The sequence below is a fragment of the Miniopterus schreibersii genome (genome assembly GCF_964146895.1).
Source record: "Miniopterus schreibersii genome assembly, chromosome: Y".
Taxonomy (NCBI): Eukaryota; Metazoa; Chordata; class Mammalia; order Chiroptera; family Miniopteridae; genus Miniopterus; species Miniopterus schreibersii.
Window position 1 is genome coordinate 16,710,547 of NC_138120.1, and position 24,065 is coordinate 16,734,611.

Consider the following 24,065-nt stretch of genomic DNA (forward strand, 5'->3'; position numbering starts at 1 on the left):
AAAAATAGAACCAAGCACATGAACAATCAATCAACATAAAAACATCACCACTCAGAATGCTAGCTTAGAAGCATTCTTTCTCTTTTCTCACTGTATCATTTTGACTAACTCTTTCCACTGAGACCAGAAAAAAGGGCAGAAAACCCCTCCACAATGTTCCTACATCTTAGTTACAGAGAAACAGGAGGAAGTGGATCAAGATGCTGACAGATATGATCATCAGGGTTGACTGGGTTTTAGGGAGATGGGCAAGTAGTGACACCAGATTACAAGTTTCATAGGGGTCCTGTGTGCCCAGAGATTTGTGGTGAAGCAATGATTCCAGTCTTGGGCTGAGGTCCATCTGCACAAGGCAGGTGAATTGCATTCCTTCAAAAGCCCAAAGTGGTCATAGTTAGAAGGGGTACATATTCAGGGGAAGTAGCTTTGATCACCCCTTAAAATGGACAGAGATTTGTCTCTTTGGTTTTAAAAATTAAATGCTAAACCATGAGACACTATGTAACTATGCAACTGGAGTTGCCCATTATGTCCTGAGTGTGATGGCACCTATAAAGTCATAAACTTGGCCATGTACAGAAACACTACATTAATTTAATGTGCATACTTAATCAAAACTCTGAATATCCTGATGGCACAAAGCATTGATATAAATAGTGGCCCAGTGGCCCTCTGTCCCTTTGACTATACAACGGACATAATGAAATAATATGAACATATTTTGATTACTTAAATTATTTTCAGCAATTATAGGGAGAATCAACTGTTGATGTTTGGCTACAGCAAGTGTGCTTAAGTGTTAACAATTAGAAAGTTAATAAGGAGTAGTGCCTATTAATTGAAAACTAAGTAAATCATTAAGGGTTAAAAAAATAAGTTCCTATTCCATAGTCCAGTCAAGACAATGTCTAAATATTGAGCTACAACATCACTGGATGAAAGGTTATGAACCACTATGGCAATTCACTGGGTTTCCTGGTTACTAGATTCAATATATTTGGAGCTGAAATAGGCTTTCTGAAATAATTCTAATTGGTTCACAATAGCAGACAAGGGTGTTCTTGTTTATTTATATACAAGATTCCAGAGCCTCTAGAAAACACCCAGAGCAGACAACAAAAATGTATACTGTTAAGTGTACTTCTTGCCTTTTCCCAAGGGACTTATAGACTTTTTACCATGGTAACTATCTAGTTGGAAGAAAGCAGGGATAATTCAGGGACTACAGAAGAGTGGGTGTGAACTGATATTTTCTCAGAAACCAAAATATTACTGTGGCCCTATAACAAGAGAAGGATAGTTTAAGGGTCTGCTGCTGACCAATGAGTTTTAGCTCAGGACCATTTTGAAGTAGGAACAATCTTCTCTGGACACCTCCCTTTGGTTCCCATTTTTAGAATGTGTAACTAAAATAGCCATATCATTGGAATGAACACCCACACCGGATTACTGAGGAATTAGGGCTACTCAGGGGGGAAAGTCTAACCAAAAGGCATTAGAACTGCCTATACCTAAGTAAGTGTTAACTAAAAAGCTACATTTCATACCCAAATGATCATTAGAGGCTTGTGCCTTCATCAGGGATTAAAAAGATGCAGTAATGCTGATTCAACTCTATGCACATCAAACTTTAATTTGGCTGGTGGAAAAGCAGGATAAAAAGAAGGATGATGAGGGGGAAGAAGAGAGGCAGAGGGAAGAAAAAGTGGAGGAGGAGGAAGAGAAAAAGGAGTAAAAAAAAATGAGGTGGAGCAGGGGTGAATGGGTGAGAGAAAGGAGAAAAAGGGGAGAAACAACTTAGACAATGGCAGTTAACTCACCAACATTTTAAGTATGGGTGACTCCTGCTGCAGTGCCAACATGATTACTCTGAATTAATGCAATGTACACATCACCTTGTACACATATGCACTGAATTTATGGCCAAATGCCTCCTCTATATGTATCCAAATTTCTATCAAATTTGTCTTCTTTCCACCAGCTAAGCCAATATATATATATTATCTTACTTCTGCAGTTTATCACTTCTATAGCCCTATGTCTTTTGCAGATGTTTTGTCTGCCTTTCCCATCCAGAGGATATTCTTCCCCCTAATTCATTACAAGAATGATGTTCTGATGACTGAACCTGGTGATTGGAAAAAGTGCTACCCTAAATTTGATTCCCTTTTAGAGTTAGAAGTTGAAGAATAAATCTGACTAAAATTCAGAATTCTCACTCTGAAATAATTTTGTGTATTTTCTCCAATCTGTGGAATGTAAAAGATATAAAGAAAATATGAGACAAACATCATCACCTATACACAGATGTAACCATGGTAGTTGCCATGGGGAAAAGCATGGGTGAGGATGAGCAGGGCAACATGGGACCCATACAAGGTGAGTAGGCTTTGGGTGGTGAGCACATAGTGGTTTATGCTATGTTGTACCATAAAGTTTTACAACATGCCTTTAAACATACCATACAACATACCATAAAATGTTATTAACAAAGCTATACACCATTAATTAATATTTAAATAAATTTACAAATATATTTTGTCACTTTCTGTCTTATTTAAGAAAGGAAGTGTCATTTTTATCTTACCAAAAAATATGGACAAATTTTTGTTTACTTGCTTTTTGTTTAGTAAGTATCAGGTAGATCATCTGTTGATCCTGGGCAGTAAAAGGTATGTTGTATGTTGTTAGCCATTAGACAGTTAATGAGGAATAACACCTATGAAAATAAAATCATAAAGATTTAAACAACCAATTTATTATTCCAGGCAAACAAGACAAGTTCTAAATACATGATCTCTAGATGGAAATGTGAGGACCACTGTGGAAATCCAAAGGGTTTTCTCATTTCTAGTTTAAATATAGTAGTAATGAGACACTGTGGGCCTAAGTGGGGATGAAAGCCACCTGTGATGAGCAGACTTGTGAAAGCCACTTCTGAAAAATTTCTGAGTGGACCACACAGAAGACATGGATGATTTTCTTGATTTATAGCCAAGAATCCAGATTCAAAGTGAAGAGATTAAGGACATTTGTACATATTTCTCTCAGTGGTTTTAAGCCAAATGTGAGAAAAATGGCAAAGGTACTTGGTAGAAATCTGGCAAACATGATCATTATTGTTCACTTGGTTAGAAGGAGCTGGGAAAGAAGTAAAAATAGTGGGAAAATTCCATAGAAATCTTGTCACCAAAGAGACTTGTGGTGACACAAGATGTTAAGTCTCTGGCTGAGGTCCATCTAGGCATCACAAGTTCTTCTGTCCAATCTATCGCTCAAAGCAGTTCTTGATAAGTGGGGCAAACATTCAGGGAAAATGGATATTATTATCCTGAAAATTGACTGAGATTAGACCCAACAGCTTTCTGTAGTTTGAAAGAAGAAATGCTTAACCATAGGCCACCAAGTTACCATGCAGCCTGAGCTGTTCATTATGACCTGAGTGTGATGTGAACCCAGGCATCATAAAGAGGCCATGTACAGGGAAAATACTACATTAGTTTATCTCTGTGTCATGTAGCTCAGTGGTTGCAGCATTGGCAGAAAACACAGGGTCATGGGTTCAATTTTTGGTTAGGACATATTTTTGGGTTGTGCATTTGCTTACCACCCCCTTTCTAGGTGAGTGTGGTAGAACACCAATGAATGTGTCTCTGCAACAGCAAAGTTTCTCCATCTCTCTGACTCTCCCACTCCCATTCTCCCTTGCACTACCTAAAAAGCAATAAAATATTTTCTGGTGAGGACTAACAAAAATAAAAATTTATATCTATAAAATAAAATGGTAACTACACCATCAAACCTGGATGGGCCAAAACAATAATATAAGAAGTGGCCCAATTGTTTTCAGTCCCTATTAGAAAACAATAGATCTGTATTTCAGCCTAAACTTTGGGACTTTTGTCATGTAAAGTCTCCTATGATCTATTGAAAGAGGAAAGAATGTTCTGACCTGACTTACAGATGATCTAACATTATATCGATGACCAACAAAAAAGGAAACAGCTGCAGCACAAGAGACCATTGTGGAATATTTGTGCAGGAGTGTGGGCACTGAAATCATTACACTAGGTAGATATTGTGGCAGTTCACCTCATCATTAACTTTGCTTGAATGACAAATGATGGATATGAAAGTACTTACAGATTCATGGCTGTGACTGTTACTTTGTAAGAGCAATCAGGGACATAAAATAAGCATGATTGGAAGAATCTTCAAAATTTCATTTTGGGCAGATGTTCATTGGACAGTTCTCCCACCACGGAAAAAAATATTCCAGAATAACTGTCTCATTTAAGGCACATCACAGTGAAGCTTCAGAGTGAAGATTTTATTAATAAAGAAAAGTGCCACATTCTGTATTTTCCCTCATATGAGAAATGTAAAACTACAAACCAAAGAAACACAAAAAAATTACCTACATATGAAATCATGATGATTACAATAAGGTAAAAAGCATGAGGAAGGACAAGGGGAAAAAAGGGGGGTCAAACACAGTAAGAGAGAGGAGACTAGACATTGTGTGGTGAGAACTTAACAAAGATGGATATGTTGTACAAGTAAAATTTATATAATGTTATTATATAAATTATGTAAATTTATATAATGTTATTAACTATGTTACCCAAAAAGTTTAATAACTAAATAATAACATTGTTAGGCACATCCTTGTTCAAGATAGAGGACATTTTTAATTTTTTAATAATAAATATATTTTTGTTATCTATTATTTGTTCAATATGGATCACTTGAATCATCTGTTGAAGCAGAGCAGCAAAAGTTTAGCTGTAGGCCCTTAGACATCATAGAGTTAGTGAGGAACAGTGTCTATAAAAAGAAAAAAAATCAATAAGATTTACAAAACCAAGTTCTGAATCCAGGCTCCCACCAAACAAAACAATTTCTAAGTACTGGGCTACAGCAGAAGGGAGGGCCACTGTGGCAATTCAATGTGTCCCCTGGGTCCTAGTTTCCATGTTTGTGGTGATGACACAGACATTCTTAAAAATTTCTGATTGGTCCCAGAATCAGCCATAGAAATGTTTTTATCATCACTTGAGATGGATCACTTAATTAATAGCCAAGGCTCCAGATTCACCTTTAAGAGCTACAAGACACAAATTGGTTACTTTCTATCAGTGGTTCCAAGCCTGATTCATTGCAGAATTTTGGTCACTATCAAAGGAAACTAAAATAGTTCAGGATTTGTCAGGGACTGGAAAAATGATCAATAGGAAACACAGAAGGACATATGCTAGAGGCTTCTGTGGCTCTGACCAGCATGAATAGGCCAAAAAATCCAATGGCATCCTCAATGTCTGGACACAGTGTGAGACTTGATAATGTGTGCTACACTATGGAAGAACTACTTTAGTCTTGTATTTTACACAAGGAGAAAAATATGAAGTATATGTAAAAATAATTAATGTGGGGGGACAATGTAAAAAAACCAAAAACTTGGATAAAATGCACTCTATTAATTTGGGACCACCAGACAGAGATTGTGCATTTATATCAGCAGCTTCTCTCATTAACAAAGCCTCTAACTGTTTAATGGAAAGATTTGGTGAAAAGTGCATCTAATGATGGACAAACAAATGTGACATGGAAATTCCAACTGTCGTTTGTTTCAATACTTAAGGAGTAAAAAACAGAGAGTTGAGAACGTTTGAGTGTATTGTTCATATGAGTTCTATTCCACACTCTGAGTCTCCACAGTGTATACCATTCACCAATGCATGAAGAAATATTTTGTAGAGGTGAAAGGTCATATTTGGAGTGAGAAGGGTGGTCTGTTACACTGGGGTGTAGGAAGTAAACTCCATGTGTTCTCATTATGGAATGTGGACAGTGTACACTCTGGGTTTTAACAGACTTGTGTGGACATTGGAATCCCTAGATGGACTGGAGCAGAACATATTCAATGGGAGCCAAGGTGTTCACAAATGACAGTTGTGCATGGGAGCGCTGAAGATGTCACAGTGAAATGAGGGCAGTGAGAGCCTTTGAGTTTAACAGTGGTGTGTTAATCTCATGAGACTTGCATTGTGATGGAGAGATGACATTAGAAGCCCCAATGCTTAAAGGCAATTGTGTGCAGTAGTATCAATAGGCGGTTAAATCCAGTGTGTGCAACTATATACCTCTGGTGTCACATTGTAATATAGGCTAGAAAGCCCAGATGGTTAACAGTGAATTATGATCTTTGGGAGACATGGGATTTAACAGTGAAATGTGGGCAGTGGGAGCCCAGGTATTCACAAAGAAGTGTGTGCAGTGGGAGACCTGAAGGTTTCAGACATGTGTGAGTACAGTGAAAACCCTGATGCACCTTATTGGACAATGGGCATTCAGAGATTTGGGAGGTCACAATAGACTATGGGGTGTATGTGCCCCAAGGTATGAAAGTCGATTTGAACAGTAGGATTTCTTGTGTAACTTTTTAGTGTTTTGGTAATCAGAGTCTGAAGATTTCACAGTGGAGTGTGGGAAGCTGAAGCTCTACATGTCACGGTGGGTTGTAGGCTGTATGATCTCTGTGGTGTCAGAGTGGACCATGGGCAATGGGATCCCTAAGGCTCACAATGGTGTATGAGCTGTTGAACAACTTATGGTTTCATAGTAGAGTGAAAACAATGGTAGCCCTGAGGTGTCAAACTAGATTGTGGGTTTGAGAGCTTTTGTGTGGCAGTGTGAAGATTGGAATTGAGAGTCCTTGCGTGTCAATAAGATTCTAATAGTATGAATTTTTGTGTGTCACACTAGTGTGTAACCACTGGAGTCAGTAACGTGACTCAGTGGAGTGTGGTAGTGGGAGCACTGGGGAGACAAAGTGTTTCCAAATGTCACGGGACTAATCCAGTGATTCCCCCTGCTCCTAGAATGCATAGCTAAAATGGCCAGGGTAGCAGAATGAATCCTCACAGTGGGTTACCTAAAAATGAGAATGAGTATTGCTGGAAAGTCTAAACAGAATTAATTAGACTTGCCTATACCTAAGGAAGTAGTATATCAAAAACTATACCACATATATCAGGCATTTGAAAGGTGCAGGAGTGCTGTTTAACCACCTTCACATTAATATTTTGATGTGGCTTGTGCAAAATAAGAAGAAAGAACAGGAACTGGAACAGAAACAGTAGACAAAGAAGAGCAGATGGAGGACAAGGAGGAAAAGGAGGAAAAAGAGGATAAGGGATGATAAGTAGGAAGGAGGTGGAGGAACAGAAGGAAGAGGAGCCTGAGGAGAATGAGCAGATAGAAAAGGAGAAGGAAGAAGAGCTGTAGTAGGAAGAGAAGATGGAGAAGAATGAGTAGAATAAATAGAAAGAGGAGTAGAAATAACTTAGAAGATAACACGAATTAACACTTTAACTGCAGGTGATACAGTCTGTCACTGCTGAAACTATTGGTTACTTTAATTGTGTAACTTCAATGTCCACATCAACATGTACCCACTTAGCCTTCTGACAAAGCCTCCCCACTATGTATACTAAGTTCAGTCAAACTTGCCTTAGCTCAGATGACAATGCCAGCATATAATTTTATTATCTTACTTCTGGGGTGTATCTCTTCTATGGCGCTTTGTTTCCATCTAGTCTGTAGAGGTGTTGACTGTCTATTCTCTCCACAGGATGGGAAACCTGCTGTTCCAGAACAAGGATGGCATTCGTATTTCTGCACCTAGTTAGTGAGAAGAGTACTACTATTGACTTGATACACATTTAGAAATCAGAAATTGTGGAATAAATGTGGCTAAAATTCATAATTCTTCTCACATAGAGAAATGCAACTGGATCCAGTGATATTGGGTATGAGAAGTAACTTTTTCAAAATAATAATTTGTTACAGTTGGTCCTGCCTTCAATCAAGATCCCAATGAAACTTTGGATTATAGAGGCAATACATATCTCAACAGATCATGTGACTCAAGAAAATTTATGAATGTTCTGAAATCTGCCCTTTTTGAATTCGACCATGACAAAAATGTGCACTGTGACATGTTCAGGTTTATGTAAAAGCTGCTTTTTTACTTTGGCCATACATTGCAGGAGATTTGATAGTCCTACAAGTGTCCCTGGCAGATATAGATTCTCTTTGAACCTGTAGGTAGACCTGTAGGCAAATGAAGGTGCAGGTGCTTATTGTCAGGAACCAGCCAGAAAGACTAACAAACCTGAGTTCAAGTGGTGGAAATGAAAGTGACAAATTTATGGGATCAGGAGGACTGCCCTCCAGTGAGGAGCAGCCCCAAATGACTTCAATGCCTTTATTATATAGTGAGTAACAAACAACTGGTAATGAGGTGAGGGTGATATAAAGTAGTTCTTTCAAGGCTGAATAAATACTTTGAGAGTAAACATCCTGCCTCCTGCATGACCCCCGATCCTGGTAATTATCTTTATTTTGTCTCCTCATGGGAACTTGTGGGGAGGGTTGAGTCCTCAAATATGTGGACCATGTCCAGACACGTCACCAGCTCCCAACATCTACCCCTTCTTTACTTTTTAATTTGAGCCAGTGGACTCCTGTCTGCAGCTCTGAGATGCTCCGCATTCCTGCTTGGACACAAACTGGGAATAAACATAGGAATATTAACACTACAGCCAACAACATAATACCAGAATAGAATAATGAAGATAACCTATGCCCAGAGATATTAGAAAACTTGTCAAAAAGTTCTTTTGCTAAGTCTGTGGGTGAGGTATCTAGAGGAGGAGCAGATTCTATAGCATGTATATCTGTATGTAAGTGCCAACATCAATAGATATATTATCTCCACTCCATATCCCCATAAGATGGTTTTACATCCTATCCCACCCCCATTCAGAGTGATTATATGGCTTCTTAGTCTGGCCCCATGTCTGCACAGCTGTCTCTTGAGTCTCTCTTGTTCTCGGGGGTCTTCTGAGTACGGGCCAGGATCATGAATAGTCAGATTCTTCATTTGGCCAGTTAGATTTATTGGCACCATAATGTTTTACCAAGCACTCCAGTAACCACCTAGGTCCATTATGATTCCTAGAAAACACACAAACATGACCCCACCCCCTGATAAGCACAGGATCCAGTTTGTTCCAGTGAGGAGATCTCTCCACTTAACCTCAGCATATTTTCCATTGCTGGGTCTCCAATGCTGCTCAGGTGCTGAGAAACCTTCTGCATCCAAATATAAAAAATTAAGGGTAAGTAAAGAGAGATTCAGTATATTATTAGGAGAATGGCAGTTCTTCTGAGAAGTTGGCTTGTGAATGAGGAGCAATGAAATGAAATAGCAGGTGGGAGGGAACTACAATCAAGGGAAGGCTCGGGATTGGGTTTTAAGAATAGGAGACAGTAGAACCAAATTGTATGATGGCAGGGAGATGATGGAGGCAGAGAGAGAGCAATAATGCAGAGAGAAATGGAAGGGCTGACAGTAATGTCCAAGAGAATGCAGGAGGGATAGAACCAAAGGAGGCAGGATGGGGAAACAGCAGGTTTACAGACAGACGGAAGGATGAGGGACTTTCCTCTCATCCAATAGTTCATCCTGCTCAGTGAAGTCAGGAGAACCATGGCTATCAGCGGTTATGCGGGGTACAATTTCTCCAAATTGATCCATAGGAAGAAATATACCTGATAAAGAAATAATGAGTTCAAAGAGCAGGGCACCGACCACTGAGAAGCTGAGGGGGAAACAGGGTAAAATTATGAAGGATACTCAACCAACACATTTTTTTTAATGTTTTTCTTTTCATCTTGCAGGTGGTTTTCGCTCTTCCAGACTTTGTAATAAAAAACCTTGGAAAACGCTTTATAGAGACACCACTTATGGACCTGCCTACTCTATATCAAGACATGTCATACAACACTCCCCTGGCATTTATCTTAAGCACGGGCTCAGATCCCATGGGCGCATTTCATAGATTTCCCGGGACAGCAGGTATTCAGAATGGTAAGGTCACATTTTGCAGGTTTAACAACTCCTATGAGCATCTCCTTGATAAAATTTTCCTTTTTGTTCCCTCTGTAGATTATGAATTCCTGCATAACATCAGTAATAGAATCAACAATAAAATAAAGCCTCCCATAGTGCTGGGTTTATTCTAGCAATGCAAGGATGGTTAAAATATAGAAAATAAAGTAATGTAATTCACCACATTCAAAGGTTAAAGGAGAAAACCCCTTTAAGTAAATAAGAAAAGTATTTCAACAGATGCAGAAAAATTATTTGTTGAAATTCAACATGCATTCATGGGAAAAATAGTCCTAGTAAACTAAGAATCTAGAAATCATTCCTTACAAAAATAAAACCAGGAAGAGGACTTTCTTTTACTCTGATAAAGGGGAGGAAGAGATTAACTAAAGAATTTAGATGCATATATGCATAACCCATCCACAGAGACAATAGTGGAGTGAAGGCCTAGGCAGGAGAGGGGTCAGTGTAGGGAGAAAACGAGACATCTGTAATACTTTCAACAATGATTTTTTAAAAATTAAATTAATATTTTTTTATTGTTCAAAATATTACATATGTCCCTTTTTCTCCCCTTCCACCCCTTCCACCACCCCCTCCTCAATCCCTCACCACACCATTGTCTGTGTCCTTGGGTTGTGCATATATGAATATAAATTCTTGAATTAATCTCTCCCCTGCACCCACCCACCCCCTTTGTTTCCTCTGAGAATCGTAAGTTTCATCCATGCTTCCATGTCACTGAATCTATTCTGTTCACCAGTTTATTAAGTTCTTAGATTCCACATATGAGTGAGATCATGTGATGTTTGTCTTTCTCTGCCTGGCTTATGTCACTTAGCATAATATTCTCCAGGTCATTCCATGTTGTCCCAAAGGTATGAGGTCCTTCTTCTTTACAGCTGCATAGTATTCCATGGTATAAATGTTCCACAGCTTTTTTATCCACTCATGTACTGATGGGCACTTGGGCTCTTTCCACATCTTAGCTATTGTAAAGTGCACTGCTATGAACATAGGGGTGCATATGTTCTTTCTGATTAATGTTTCAGGATTCTTAGGATATATTCTTAGAAGTGGGATCACAGGGTCAAAAGGCAGTTCCATTTTTTTTTTTTAAATATATCTTTATTGATTTCAGAGAGATGAAAGAAGAGGAAGAGAGAGAGATAGAAACATCAATGATGAGTCACTGATTGGCTGCCTCCTGCACTCCCCCAACTGGGGATGGAGCCCCACAACCTAGACATGTGCCCTGACTGGGAATCAAACCCAATCACTTGGATTTTAGTTCGATGCTCAACCACTGAGCCATGCTCGGCTGGGCCCATTTTTAATTTTTGAGGAACCTCCATACTGTTTTCCATAGTGCCTGCACCAGTCTGCATTCCCACCAGCATTTTACTAGGGTTCCCCTTTCTCCATACCCTCGCCAGCACATGTTGTTTGTTGATTTGTTGATGGAGCCATTCTGACAGGTGAGAAGTGATACCTCACTGTGGTTTTAATTTGCGTTTCCCTGATGTATAGGGACATTGAGCATTTTTTCATATGTCTCTTGGCCATCCATATGTCCTCCTTAGGAGAAATGTGTATTTAGGTCTTTGCCCATTTTTTAATTGGATTGTTTGTCTTCCTCTTGAGTTGTATGAGTTCTTTGTACACTTTGGAAATTATCCCCTCATCAGATACATCATTGGCAAATATGTTCTCCCATACCATGGGGTCCCTTTGTATTTTGAGGCTGATTTCTTTGGCTGGGCAGAAGTTTTTAAGTTTTATGTAGTCCCATTTGTTTAGTTTTTCTTTTGTTTCTCTTGCCCTAGGAGATGTATCAGTGAAAAGTGAGATGTCTGTGACTTTACTGCCTGTTTTCATCCAGGATTTTATGGTTTTGCTACTTACAGTTAAGTCTTTTATCCATATTGAGGTTATTTATGTGTACGGTGAAAGTTGGTCATCTAGTTTCACTTTTTTGCATGTAGCTGTCCAGCACAATTCACTGACGAGACTGTCTTTATTCCATTCTATGCTCTTGCCTCCTTTGTCAAATATTAACTGACCATAATTGCATGGGTCTATTACTGGAGTCTCTGTTCTGTTCCATTGATCTATATGTCTGTTGTTGTACCAATACCAACCTGTTTTGATTTCAGTGACTTTGTAGTACAGTTTGATATCTGGTAAAGTGATCCCTCCCACTCTGTTCTTCTTTCTCAAGGTGGTTGCCGCTATTCAGGGTCTTTTTTGGTTCCACATAAATTTTTGGAATATTTGTTCTAGTTCTGTGAAATATGCTGTTGGTATTTTAACAGGAATTGCATTGAATCTATAGATTGCTTTGGGTAGTATGGACATTTTAATGATATTAAATCTTCCAACCCATGAACATGGTATATTATTCCACTTGTTTATATCTTCTTCTATTTCTTTTTTCAGTGTCATGTAGTTTTCCGAGTACAGGTTTTTGCATCCTTGGTTAAGTTTATCCCCAGGTATCTTATTTTTTTTATTTTCAATGGTAATTGGTATTGTTTTTTATTTGTTTGTTTCTCTTCCTGAGAGTTCATTCTTGGTGTATAAAAGTGACATCAATTTTCAGATGTTAATTTTTTATCCAGCTACCTTACCGAATTCATTTATCAAATCTAGTAGCACTTTGATGGATTCTTTAGGGTTTTCTATATACAGTACCATGTCATCTGCAAATAATGACAGTTTTACTTCCTCCTTTCCAATTTGGATACCTTTTATGTTTTCTTCCTGTCTGATGGCTGTGGCAAGGACTTCCAATACTATGTTGAATAAGAGGGTGAAAGTGGACACCCCTGTCTTGTTCCTGTTTTTAACAGAAATGGTTTTAGTTTTTGCCCATTGAGTGTGATGTTGGCTGTAGGTTTGTCTGTTATAGCCTTTATTAGGTTGATGTATGTTCCTTCTATTCCCACTTTGCTGAGAGTTTTTAGCAAAATGGGCACTGGATTTTGTTGAATGCTTTTTTTCACCTATTTATATGATTGTATGATTTTTGTCCTTTTTTTTTTTATGTGATGCATCACATTTATTGATTTACAGATATAATACCAGCCTTGCATCCCTGGAATAAATCCCACTTGGTCGTGGTGTATGATCTTTTTAATGTACTGTTGGATGCAGCTTGCTAGTGTTTTAGTGAAGATTTTAGCATCTATGTTCATCAGGGACATTGGCCTGTAATTTTCTTCCTTTGTAGTATCTTTATCTGGTTTTCGGATTAAGATGATGCTGCCTCATAAAAAGAGTTTGGGAGTTTTCCCTCTCTTGAACTTTCTGGAATAGTTTGAGGAAGATAGGTGTTTATTTTTCTTTGAATGTTTGGTAAAATTTGCCTTTAACTCCATCTGAACCAGGACTTTTGTTTCCTGGGAGCTTTTTTATTGTTGCTTCAATTTCACTAGTTGTCATCAGCCAATTCAGGTTTACTGCCTCTTTTTGATTCAGCTTTCGAAGACTGTTTGCTTCTAGGAATTTATCCATTTTACCGAGGTTATCCAGTTTGTTGGCATATAGTTGCTCATAGTATTTTCTTACAATCCTTCATATTTCTGTTGGGTTGGTTGTTATATCGCCTTTTTCATTTCTGATTTTATGTGTTTTGGTCCTCTCTCTTTGTTTCTTGGTGAGTCTGGCTAAAGGTGCATCAATCTTATTTATCTTTTCAAAGAACCAGCGCTTGGTTTTATTGATTTTTTTGTATTGGTTTTTTAGTCTCCATGTCATTAATTTCTGCTCTGATCTTTATTATTTCCTTCCTTCTACTTTCTCAGGGATTTTCTTACTGTTCTCATTCTTGTTCTTTTAGTTGTTGTGTTAGATGGTTTAGTAGAGATTTTTCTTATGTCTTAAGATAGGCCTGTACTGCTATGAACTTTCCTCTCAGGACTGCTTTTGCTGTGTCCCACAGATTTTGAGTTGTCTGTTCATTTCTGGTTTTTTTTCCAAGAAGAGTTTGATTTCTTCCTTGATCTCATTGGTATCCCATTAATTTTTTAATAACGTGCTATTTATCCTTCATGTGTTTGAATATTTTTTAGTTTTTTAATAGTGGTTGATTTCTAGTTTCATGGCATTGTGATCTGAAAAGATGCTTGATATAATTTCAGTCTTCTTAAATTTGTAGGGATTTGCTTTGTGCCCTAACACATGGTCTATTTTTGAGAATGTCCCATGTGCCCATGAGAAGAATGTGTATTCTGCTGCTCTGGGATGAAATGTTCTGTAAATGTCAATTAAATCAATTAGATCTAGTATGTCATTTAAGGTCTGCATTTCCCTGTTGATTTTTTGTCTTAATGATCTGTCCAATGATGACAGTGGGATGTTAAAGTCCCCCACTATGATTGTGTTGCTGTCGATCTCCCCCTTAATGTCCACCAAGAAATTTTTTATATATTTAAGTGCTCCTATATTGGGTGCATATATACCTATAAGGGTTATTTCCTCCAGTTAGATTGATCCCTTTAGTATTATGTAGTGACCATCTTTGTCTCTTGTTATGGTCTTTATTTTGAAGTCTATTTTGTCAGAAATAAGTATTGCTACTCTATCTTTTTGTTTGTTTGTTTCCATTTTCATGGACTATTTTTTTCCATCCCTTCACTTTTAGCCTGTGTTAATCTTTTGCTCTCAGGTGGGTCTCTTGTAGACAGCATATATTTGGGTCCTGTTTTCTTACCCATTCAGCTACCTTATGTTTTTTGATTAAAGCTTTTGTTCCATTTACATTTAACGTCATATTGATATACTTTTAATTCCATTTTTCTGCTTCATGCTTTTCTCTCAATATTTCTTCTTACATACCTTTCTCTTAATAGTTCTTCTTTTTCTTAAAGCAGTCTTTTCAGCATTTCTTGCAGTGCTGGTTGAATGAACTCCTTCAGCCTTCTTTTGTCTAGGAAGCTCTTAATTTCACCTTCAATTTTAAATGATAGTCTTGCTGGATAAAGCAGTCTTGGTTGCATGTTCTTGCTTTTCATTACTTTGAGAACTTCCTACCACTCCCTCCTTGCCTGAAGAGTTTCTGTTGAGAAATCTGCTGTCAGCCTTATGGGGGTTCCCTTGGAGGTCACTGCTTGTCTCTCTCTTGTAGCCCTTAATATTCTCTTTGTCCTTGACATTTGCCTTTTTAATTATGATGTGTCTTAGAGTGGTTCTCTTTGGGTCCCTCTTGTTTGGAACCCCTGTGCTTCCTGAACCTGTGCCTTTCTCCCTCCCCAACGTAGGACATTTTCTGCCATTATTTTCTTTACCATGTTCTCTAACCCTTTCTCTCTTTCCACTTCTTCTGTAACCCCTATGATATGAATGTTCTTTTGCTTCATGTTGTCCCAAAGCTCCCTTAGACTGTCCTTATGCTTTTTGAGTGTTTTTTATTTTTGCTGCTCTGATTGAGTGGCTTTTTCTATCTTATCTTCTAAGTCACTTATTCTATCCTCTGCTTCATTTAGCCTGCTTTTAATACCCTCCAGCATATTCTTGATATCAGATCTAATATTCTTCATTTCTGCCTGATTCTTATTTATTATATTTAGCTCTTTTGTCATGTTTTCACTAAGTTCCTTGACCTTTCCAGTAAGTGTTTTGTTGTTCTCATTAACTTCCTTGAGCATCTTTATAACCATTACTCTGAACTCTGTTTCTGATAACTTGCTTAACTCCATATTATCAGGGTTTTTTCTGGTGATTTTCCTTTTTCTTTTGTTTTGGGATTATTTCTTTGTCTCCCCATTTTGGTGGCTCTTAGTGTTTGTATCTGTATATTAGATATATTTGCTGTCTCCCAGTCTTGTGGGGTGGGATTTTGTATTGTATGTTTAGTGGAGCCCAGAAGGGTGTTTTTCTTATAATTCTGAGCTCTTTGCTCTATGTGTGTCTCTTTTGTGAGTATCCCTTTTGTGAGTTCTTTGGTCTCTGCTGTTGTGATTGGGTCTAGAGTGTTGTTGGTCCATTCTTGGAAGGACTCCTCTCTCAGGTTGGCTAACTGTGTGTCTCAGCCCCAACCACATTATGTGAGCTGTTGTACAGGTGCTGGCAAAATAAGACAGTAACCAATCAAACTGCCAGGAAACAAGCAGTATCTTGCAAAATATCCTGACAATCACAATGAAAACATCCCAAGTGGAAGTAGAATTGGGAAAGCAAAGTGAGATCACAAATGCTAAAGCAAGCAAACAAACAAACAAAAAAAAAACAGAGAGAGAAAAGTATATTATTGCTAATAGTAAAAAAAAATTAAAAATAATAAAGTAATATAAAAAGTAAAAAAATAGAGACTCTACTGGGAGATAAAGGGGGCAGAGAAGATTCTGAAAAAAGGGCAATCAAAGAATTAAGAGTGGAGTGTAGGAATAGAAAATAGTTGAAAATAAAATTTTAAAAATATATAATAAAGAGACAAACAGAAACAAACAAAGAAAAGGACAGGAAGACAAAAGGGAGAAAAAGAAAAAAGAAGGTATGCCAATAGAACAAGAAGACTGGGAGAGATAAAGCAAGGACACAAAGGGAGCCCAATAAGAGATATAGGGAAATGATAGAGGAAAGTAGTAAACTTATTGGTTATAATGATCATTTCCCAGCAATTAAGCTGACTATCAACAGAACAAAAGACAAAACAAAACAAAGCAACTAAACAAAACAAGAAAACAAACAAAACTAAACAATATATATATTTTTAATTAATTGAAAATGTTTTGGTTTTTTTAATTTAAAGAGGAAATTTTTTTCTTTTCTCTCTTTTTCCTAAGAAAAAATTTAAAAAGTCAGTCAGCTGAGTTTCATCTGGGCAGCTTATGTTGTCTGAGGGTCACTGTTTTGTGGGCTGATTTCAGTTCTCCTGGGAGGCACTTGTGTATCAGCCAGTGTCAGAAACTGTCTAGGGTTGGCTCTGGAGTCCTTAGGTAGTTGGCTGATCTGAGGCTCTCTGTGGACCACCTCTTCTTGTCAGCTACTTTGCTTCCCCCTTGCGGTTGCTGGGTCTTTCTCCAGAGTCTTCTGCAGAGTGTTTAGGGTGCAGGCAGGCTAGTGTAGCTGGGCATATTATTCTCCTTACTTATAAGTTTCACTTTCAGGTACTCACTGTGGGGAAGTTAGTCTCTGCTTCCAGATTACTGAAAATATAAGCAGACTATATTAAAGCATATTAGCAACAGGAACCCTCTTCATTGCTGATGGGAATGCACAATGGTACAGCCACTTTGAAAGACAGTTCAGTGTTTTCTTACAAAACTAAACATACTCTTACCATTCTATCTAGCAGTCACACTGCTTGATATTAACCCAAGGAGTTGAAAACTATATCCATGGAAAAACCTGCACATGGATGTTTACATAATCACCAAAACTTGGAGGCAACCAAGATGTCTTTCAGTAGGTGAATAAGTAAACAAAGAGTGGTATGTCCATACAGTGGAATATTACTCAGCATTAAAAAGAAAGAAGCTATCAAGCCATGAAAAGACATGGGGGGATATTAAATGCATATTACTAAATAAAGAAGCCAATATGAAAAGGCTCCATACTGTATGATTCCAACTATATGTTATTCTGGAAAAAGGCAAAACTATGGAGACACTAAAAGGAGAACAAATGGTTTATATCCAATATAAAGAACTCTGAGAAATAAAATTAAAAAAAAATTTTAAAGACAGGTGATTCAATAGAAAAAAAGGAAGAAATCAAGAGAAGATACAAAAGGGAATTAGCCAAATGGCCAATAAGTAACCTATGAAAGGGGGAAACAATTAAAACCTCAGTGAGATACCACTACACATTTATCAGGTGTTAGCAAAGAAATGGTGAGACAAGTACTCTCATCTGCTGCTGGGAGAGATGTGCATTGGTGACATCCCTTTGGAAAACAGTTTGATATTATAAAAAATTCAAACATACACAAACTCTGTCCAACCAGCAGTTCCACTCCTAGGAATATACGCAACAAAATGGAGTGAACATGTGTACCCAAAGATATGTGAAAGAATGTTTGTTGAAGCATTGCACATAATAGCCAAGGACCATAAACAACCCAAATGGCCATCGAGAGCAGAACAGATAAATAAATTGTGGTCTAACCACAGTTTATAGCAATAAAAATGAATGAACACAGTGACACACAGTAATGTGAATAAACCTAAAAAATAATGTTGATTGAAATAGACCAAATAAAAATAAGTAAACTATATAATTCCACTTATATAAAATTCAACAACAGGCAAGACTGACCTATGGTGTTAGAATTCAAAATTGCCTTTGAGAAGGAAGGTGGATCCTGATGGAAGGACGATGATGATGTTCTTTATTTTGTCCTCAGTGGTGGTACATGTGTGTATTCACCTTGGTAGAATTCAGGAAGTTGTGCATTAATGATTTGTGTACTTTTCCTATATATATGGTAGACTTCAACTTTTTTTAATCTTTTAAAAACTGACCTATAAGGTTGGAAGTCAGGATAGTGCATGCCTTTGGGAAAAAGGGAGAAATGATTGGAAAGGAAAGGGGTATAGGAGAGATGTCTCTAAGGTGTTAGCAAAGTTTTCTTCTCAACCACAGATGTTCATTTGCAATAATTCATAGAGCTGTATATTTCTTCTTTGCACATTTTTATATGTGTTACAGTAAAAGTGGTTTTAAAAAAACACATACAAAGAACAAAACATTTGTACATCTATCAGAATGAGCATTTTATTTATTTATTTAGTCTCGCCCACTGATATTTTTTCTATTCTTTTCAGAGACAGTGGAAGGGAGAGAGAGAGAAACATCAATTGGCTGCCTCTCGGATTGAGCCTGCAATGCAGCAAAGACCCTTGACGGAATCAAACCTGATGTCCTCCAACCCGAGGGCCATGCCACTGAGACAAACCAGCTAGGCCAGAATGAGCTTATTCTAAGCAAGAGTCTGCTATATTTAAATATCTTAATAATTTCATTGCTTACAAAGCAGCACTGTTGTTATTATTCAACTCAGGGTGCAATTTCACTGGGGCAAGGACAAGGACCCATTGCTGAATGAATGATCAAAGATGCTATGAAACCAGGAAACTGGGCATTTTTGCAAAACTGCCATCTTGCTGTTTTTTGGATGTTGGCAATGGAAGAGCTAATTATAACCTTCACAGATCCAAGTATGTTGAACACATATTATTTGCATACCATTTTATGTAGCCTTTCTTGTTGAATTGATTCCTTATAATAATTCTTTATTGTTTCCCCATATTAAAGAGGAGAAATTTGAGAGCCATTAGTTAAATTACACAACCCAGATGAGAAAAAGTGTCTTCAGACCAAGTTAAGAGTATCACTTACTGGACAATTTCTATTTCAGATTTCTGTCTGTGGGAAGCCATTCAAATTCAAAAAAGATTACATATAGGCATGATAAAAAGAAATAGAAAAATGAATTTAAACAAAGCAGGAAATTAAATCTTTCACTATAGAAGGAGAGAAGTTAGGAAACAGAGTTGAGATTATCATCAGTTTCCTTAGAGCAGTGTTTTACCACTTTTTATCCTAGCTACAGTATTACCAACTTCTTTCCCACTCAAGAATGTATAATGGGCTGCAAAGAGAAAAGAAGTAGTTACAATCTACTCATTTTAAAGTGTTAGCATAAAAATAATTGAAACCTTAAGAATATATTATTGGTCATAAATAGGGTGGGCCCTGCTTCTTCACCCTGCCAGGAAGCCATGGGAGAGAATCACCAACCTATAGTATCTGGAGTCCTCCTCTGGGGTCTTCCTTTGTGTCTCAGCCACAGAAAGCTTCCTGGAAAGGTGAGAGCTATGCAGCTGGTCTTATAAGGGACTTTACTTCATGGTGCCCATTAAGGGGGAGAGCTGCTCCCTTAGAATGGCCAGCCTGCAATGGTTACCAGCCATAGCCAGGGCTTTGCAGCCTTCCCCTAAAGGCCCCTGGTTTCCTGGTTCCCCTTCCCTGTCTCCTGCAGGCTGCTTCTAACAAGGCTGAAGAGTCATTTCCATCTACTGTCCAAAATCTCCACTCTTTCCACTCTTGCAGTGCATATAAGAGGTGGCCTTGTTCCAGATAGCACTGTGGCTTATTTCCATTTAAACAATTAAAGAAAAATGACAAGAATGTCTACCTTATGATGTAGGAATCCCAACGATTAGGATTATAATTAAGAAAAAATGCTGGGGAAGGCATCTAAAAGGCAGTTTGCTGCAGTGGTGCTACATGAGCCTTCAGAATACAGAGACATGTTCAGCTTGCCATAACCCATACAGGATCATGTGCCAGTTCTTCAAGGAAGCTGGCAGGCTGTGGAAGCCAGAAGTCCTTAGTAGGTTTTAAGTGATTGCATCTCACTAACGCTTAAATAAATAGGAAAATCCTCCCCTGGCCCTTTTACAGTCATTTATTAACCATTTGAGTTCTGATGTTTAACTTGAACCAGTATAAAATAAAATACATTCAGGTAATTAGCTGAAAAGAAAAAGTGAACAAAAAAAAGAAACAAAAACTCAGGACTTGAAATTTTAAGACCCAAGTAAAGTTCTACCCCCACCACTTCCTGACTGTGCATATTACATTCCCACTCTGGTACTCAGTTTCCCCAGCTATAAAATGATTGCATCATATTGTTGCTAGAAGTCCCATGCTAAGATGATTTCTAAGGTTCCATTCCAGCTATAAACTTCTATGATGTCTGTGAAAATTAAGACTCTTGATGCTTTAGCAGTTATAAGAGAAAATGTGTGGGGGGAAATGCAAAACACTTCCCTAAACCTGGCTTTTTTTATTCTTCAGGTTTTTTTGTTAGTGAAATCTTTATCCCTAAGACTTTGGTTGATGTGTGACTTCTACACCCAATAGTTTTTACTTGTGAGTAATTTTAGTGTTGCTCTAGAGTTGTACTAGAAATAACTTTTAACTTTGGCTATATAAAGTAGCTCATTAACTTAGCTCAAAGAAGCATAAATTCAACCTTGATCTGCAGTCATTCATTCAATAAAATTTGAGAACCTACTATGTGCCATGCACTATACTGAATGCTTAGGGTATGTCGGTGAACAAAACTACCACAGATAGCTGCCCTCCTCAAGCTTATGTTCTATCCAGGAGAGACAGAAAATAAAGAAACCACATGATAAGTAATTTATATGGTAAAACAGAATATGGTTATGCTTCGGAAAACATTAAAAGGGGAATAAGGAAAACCAGAAAGGTCAGGATAGACTGTGGGTAGAGAGGAAGGGTAGATAGCAATTTTAAATGGTGTAGTCCAGGAAGACGTCTTTGAGAAGGTGACATTTGATCAAGACTTGAAGAAAGTGAGGGAGTCAGAGGAAAAACATTCCAGGCAGAAGGAACAGGTAGTGCAGAGGCCCAGGGACGAAGCCAGCCTGGCATGTTTGAGGGACAATATGAATGTACTTAAAAATCAGTGCCAAGAAAGTCATCTTTGGATGATTCTCACATCTTCCTGTGATGGGAATGACTTTCCCAACATTGCTTTGGGCTTTTTAACCTAGAATGAAACACAATCTTTCTTATATTCTCATTTCTCAGCTCAGAAAGTATATTGACTTAACCTCTTGATATTGCCCTTGAGGTCTCTCCATTTCCCTACTTCCTTGGTTCCCTCTGCCCCTTCTCTGCAGAAGGGAGAAGTCCCTTTCTTCTCCATAGGCTTCCTCACCACTTTCATGCAATTTGCCTTAAATTGAATGTTTAAGAAAAAACTTCATGAGCATAAATGCACTGGCAGTCACTGTCCTCTTTTACAATGGAATATTTTCTCCATTTCAGAGGGAAAGCCCTTAACTTCTCCTCCAGGTATTATCTTTACTCAAATATCTTTACTCAAATGTGCCAATGTCTAGACTACCAGACCCGCCTGTATGAAGATTTCTGTAAAGATTCCCTCAGAACATTTACAACACACTTTAAAAAGATAAACTAGTCTTTAATCAGAGCTTACAGCATTTTTTTGCTACCCTATAATAATAACTGCTTATAGAAAAGTGTTAATAGGAGTTAATCATTTCCATTTTTATTGTTTTGTCTTCGTTTTAAATAGATATTGTGATCAAGGACAGTTTTTGACTTTTTTTAAGTTCCATGCCTAATAGTACATTTCCTCTTACAGTTCTTGAAAACTCCATCAAGGTAACCTATGCAGGTGATTGGAGTCACATGAAGTGACTGGCCTCAGAGTGTTCATCCACTGGGTCCAGGGAGCTCAGACCCAATGCAGAACTGTGTGAATGTCTGTGCCGTCCAGGTGAGGAGGTGGGAGTCAGCATCTCTTCACCAGATAGTGAGCAGGGAGACAGCTTCCTAAGTCACCGCCCATCCTCATGCCCTAGGCCTGTTGGTCATTCAGTTCATCCCCTCTTCCCCTCCATCAAAAACTGTTAAGGCTGCAGAGTGATGAGAACAGGATCCTTCCCAGAGTTAAAGGAATGTTTCAACATTTGAGAGACAGGAAGACCTTCAGGGTACTGGATTTCAGTCCTGAAAGATTCCAATATGTGAGCAGCATCTGAGGATGTTCACACAGGGATGTTCAGAAGGGATCCCTCTTCCCTCCCTGCCCCACATCATCAAGGCAAAGTGTGATACAATGCCATGTGTTGGGGTGACCAGAAAATCCGATGCAGATGGCCTTGTTTAGAAACATGGACACTAAATGGAAGTGTCTGAGGTCCTTGTGCAGGTGGTTTACCCACTGTTGGTGTGAGGACCCCACCAGGCCCTGTTCTCCCAGGACGGAGTCTGAGTAAATTACAGAGCAGGCATGGAGGTGCCAAGATACCCCATGGGCATTGGTTATCTACATTTTTACAGTTGGTTTCGTCCACATGTGTTATTCAGAAATAATGCAAATCTGTAAAATCACCTTCTGTGCCATTTATGTTCCATCTAAGTCCAGGTAACCAATGATCCTCCAAAAGGCTGACATGCAAATATCAGGTGAGAATTTACTGAAATGACACCTTCATATTTTGAAGAAAATATACTTGTACAAAAATGGAGACAAATAATATTTGGCATTTGTTTCTTCCATGCAATTGTCCAGGTGCGCTCAATTCTAGTTCTGAATAGAAACAAGAAAGTGTATTTTGTTAAAATAAATAAAAAGTAAGAATTAAAGGAAAGCTTACCAGTGACACTGTGAGGCCCTGTTCTGTGTCTGAACCCAAGTAGTTTTAAATCAATTGCTGATCTCTGTGCTCCCCTTGTCTCGATATCTCACAGCCTTGCCTCCCAGCTCTGTTCTGATCTGGCTATAGACCACCATCACCTGGACGATTGTGGCAGGTCAGACTCAAAGCAGAAAAGTGATCTCAGCTCTGCCTCATTCCCCAAAATCTGTTTCCCCTCTAGACTCAATTTCTGAAATTAGCACCACTGACCTGTAAGAAAAATTTTGGAATTCTTTTGTTCTTCCCTTTTGACACATATATATCATTAAACTCTCATTTTTCTTGCAGTAATTTTAGTCTCATCTGTTCCTACTTGAGTGGCTGTACCAACCTTCAGAGCTCCCTCCCTGTGACTGGAGTCCCAAGTACCCTGAACAATGGTCTTCAGATGAGCAATATTTTCTCCTTCCTTCTGTTCCAATCTCACTGCTGTGGTCTGGTGTCCATCCTGTGGCCTTTTCCTTGAATTCTGACTCTTCAAATCTGTATTTCTAAATGGTGCCTTGATTAGACTGGCTTACTGCTTTTCAAATGTGTGTAGTCTATAGAGAAAAAAATCACTATAGAAATAAAACAAAGATTAAAGATGTAAGATATAAGTAAACAAGTTCTTATAGGAGATCCAAAAGAACTGAGGTTTCAAGGTATGAGGCCTTTGTTCTAGTAAAAGCTGTTGAGATGAGGAAGTGGTTTAAAATTTAGAGAAAATTTGAAACCAAGAGAAGAGAACATAGGACAAATACTCTGGTATAATCAATCTATCATCAGTTTAGAATTAAGAAATTAAGGTGGGATAGGTAGAAAACAAACAAAAGGAAAGACTTCATGAAAATTCATGAAACAAAGATTATTATTCTCTGTACCAGTTTTTAAAAAAAAAGACATCACTGTAGAGAAGT

The 24,065-nt window shown here is 38.1% G+C and overlaps 1 long non-coding RNA gene across 1 annotated transcript; it reads left to right on the forward strand.

The window, feature by feature from the left end:
• Positions 1–19,016: 19,016 nt before the first annotated feature.
• Positions 19,017–23,573, forward strand: LOC308552008. Its single transcript, XR_013998088.1, has 3 exons — positions 19,017–19,119; positions 22,107–22,241; positions 23,455–23,573. It is a non-coding gene; the product is annotated as an uncharacterized lncRNA (long non-coding RNA).
• The last annotated feature ends 492 nt before the right edge of the window (positions 23,574–24,065 follow it).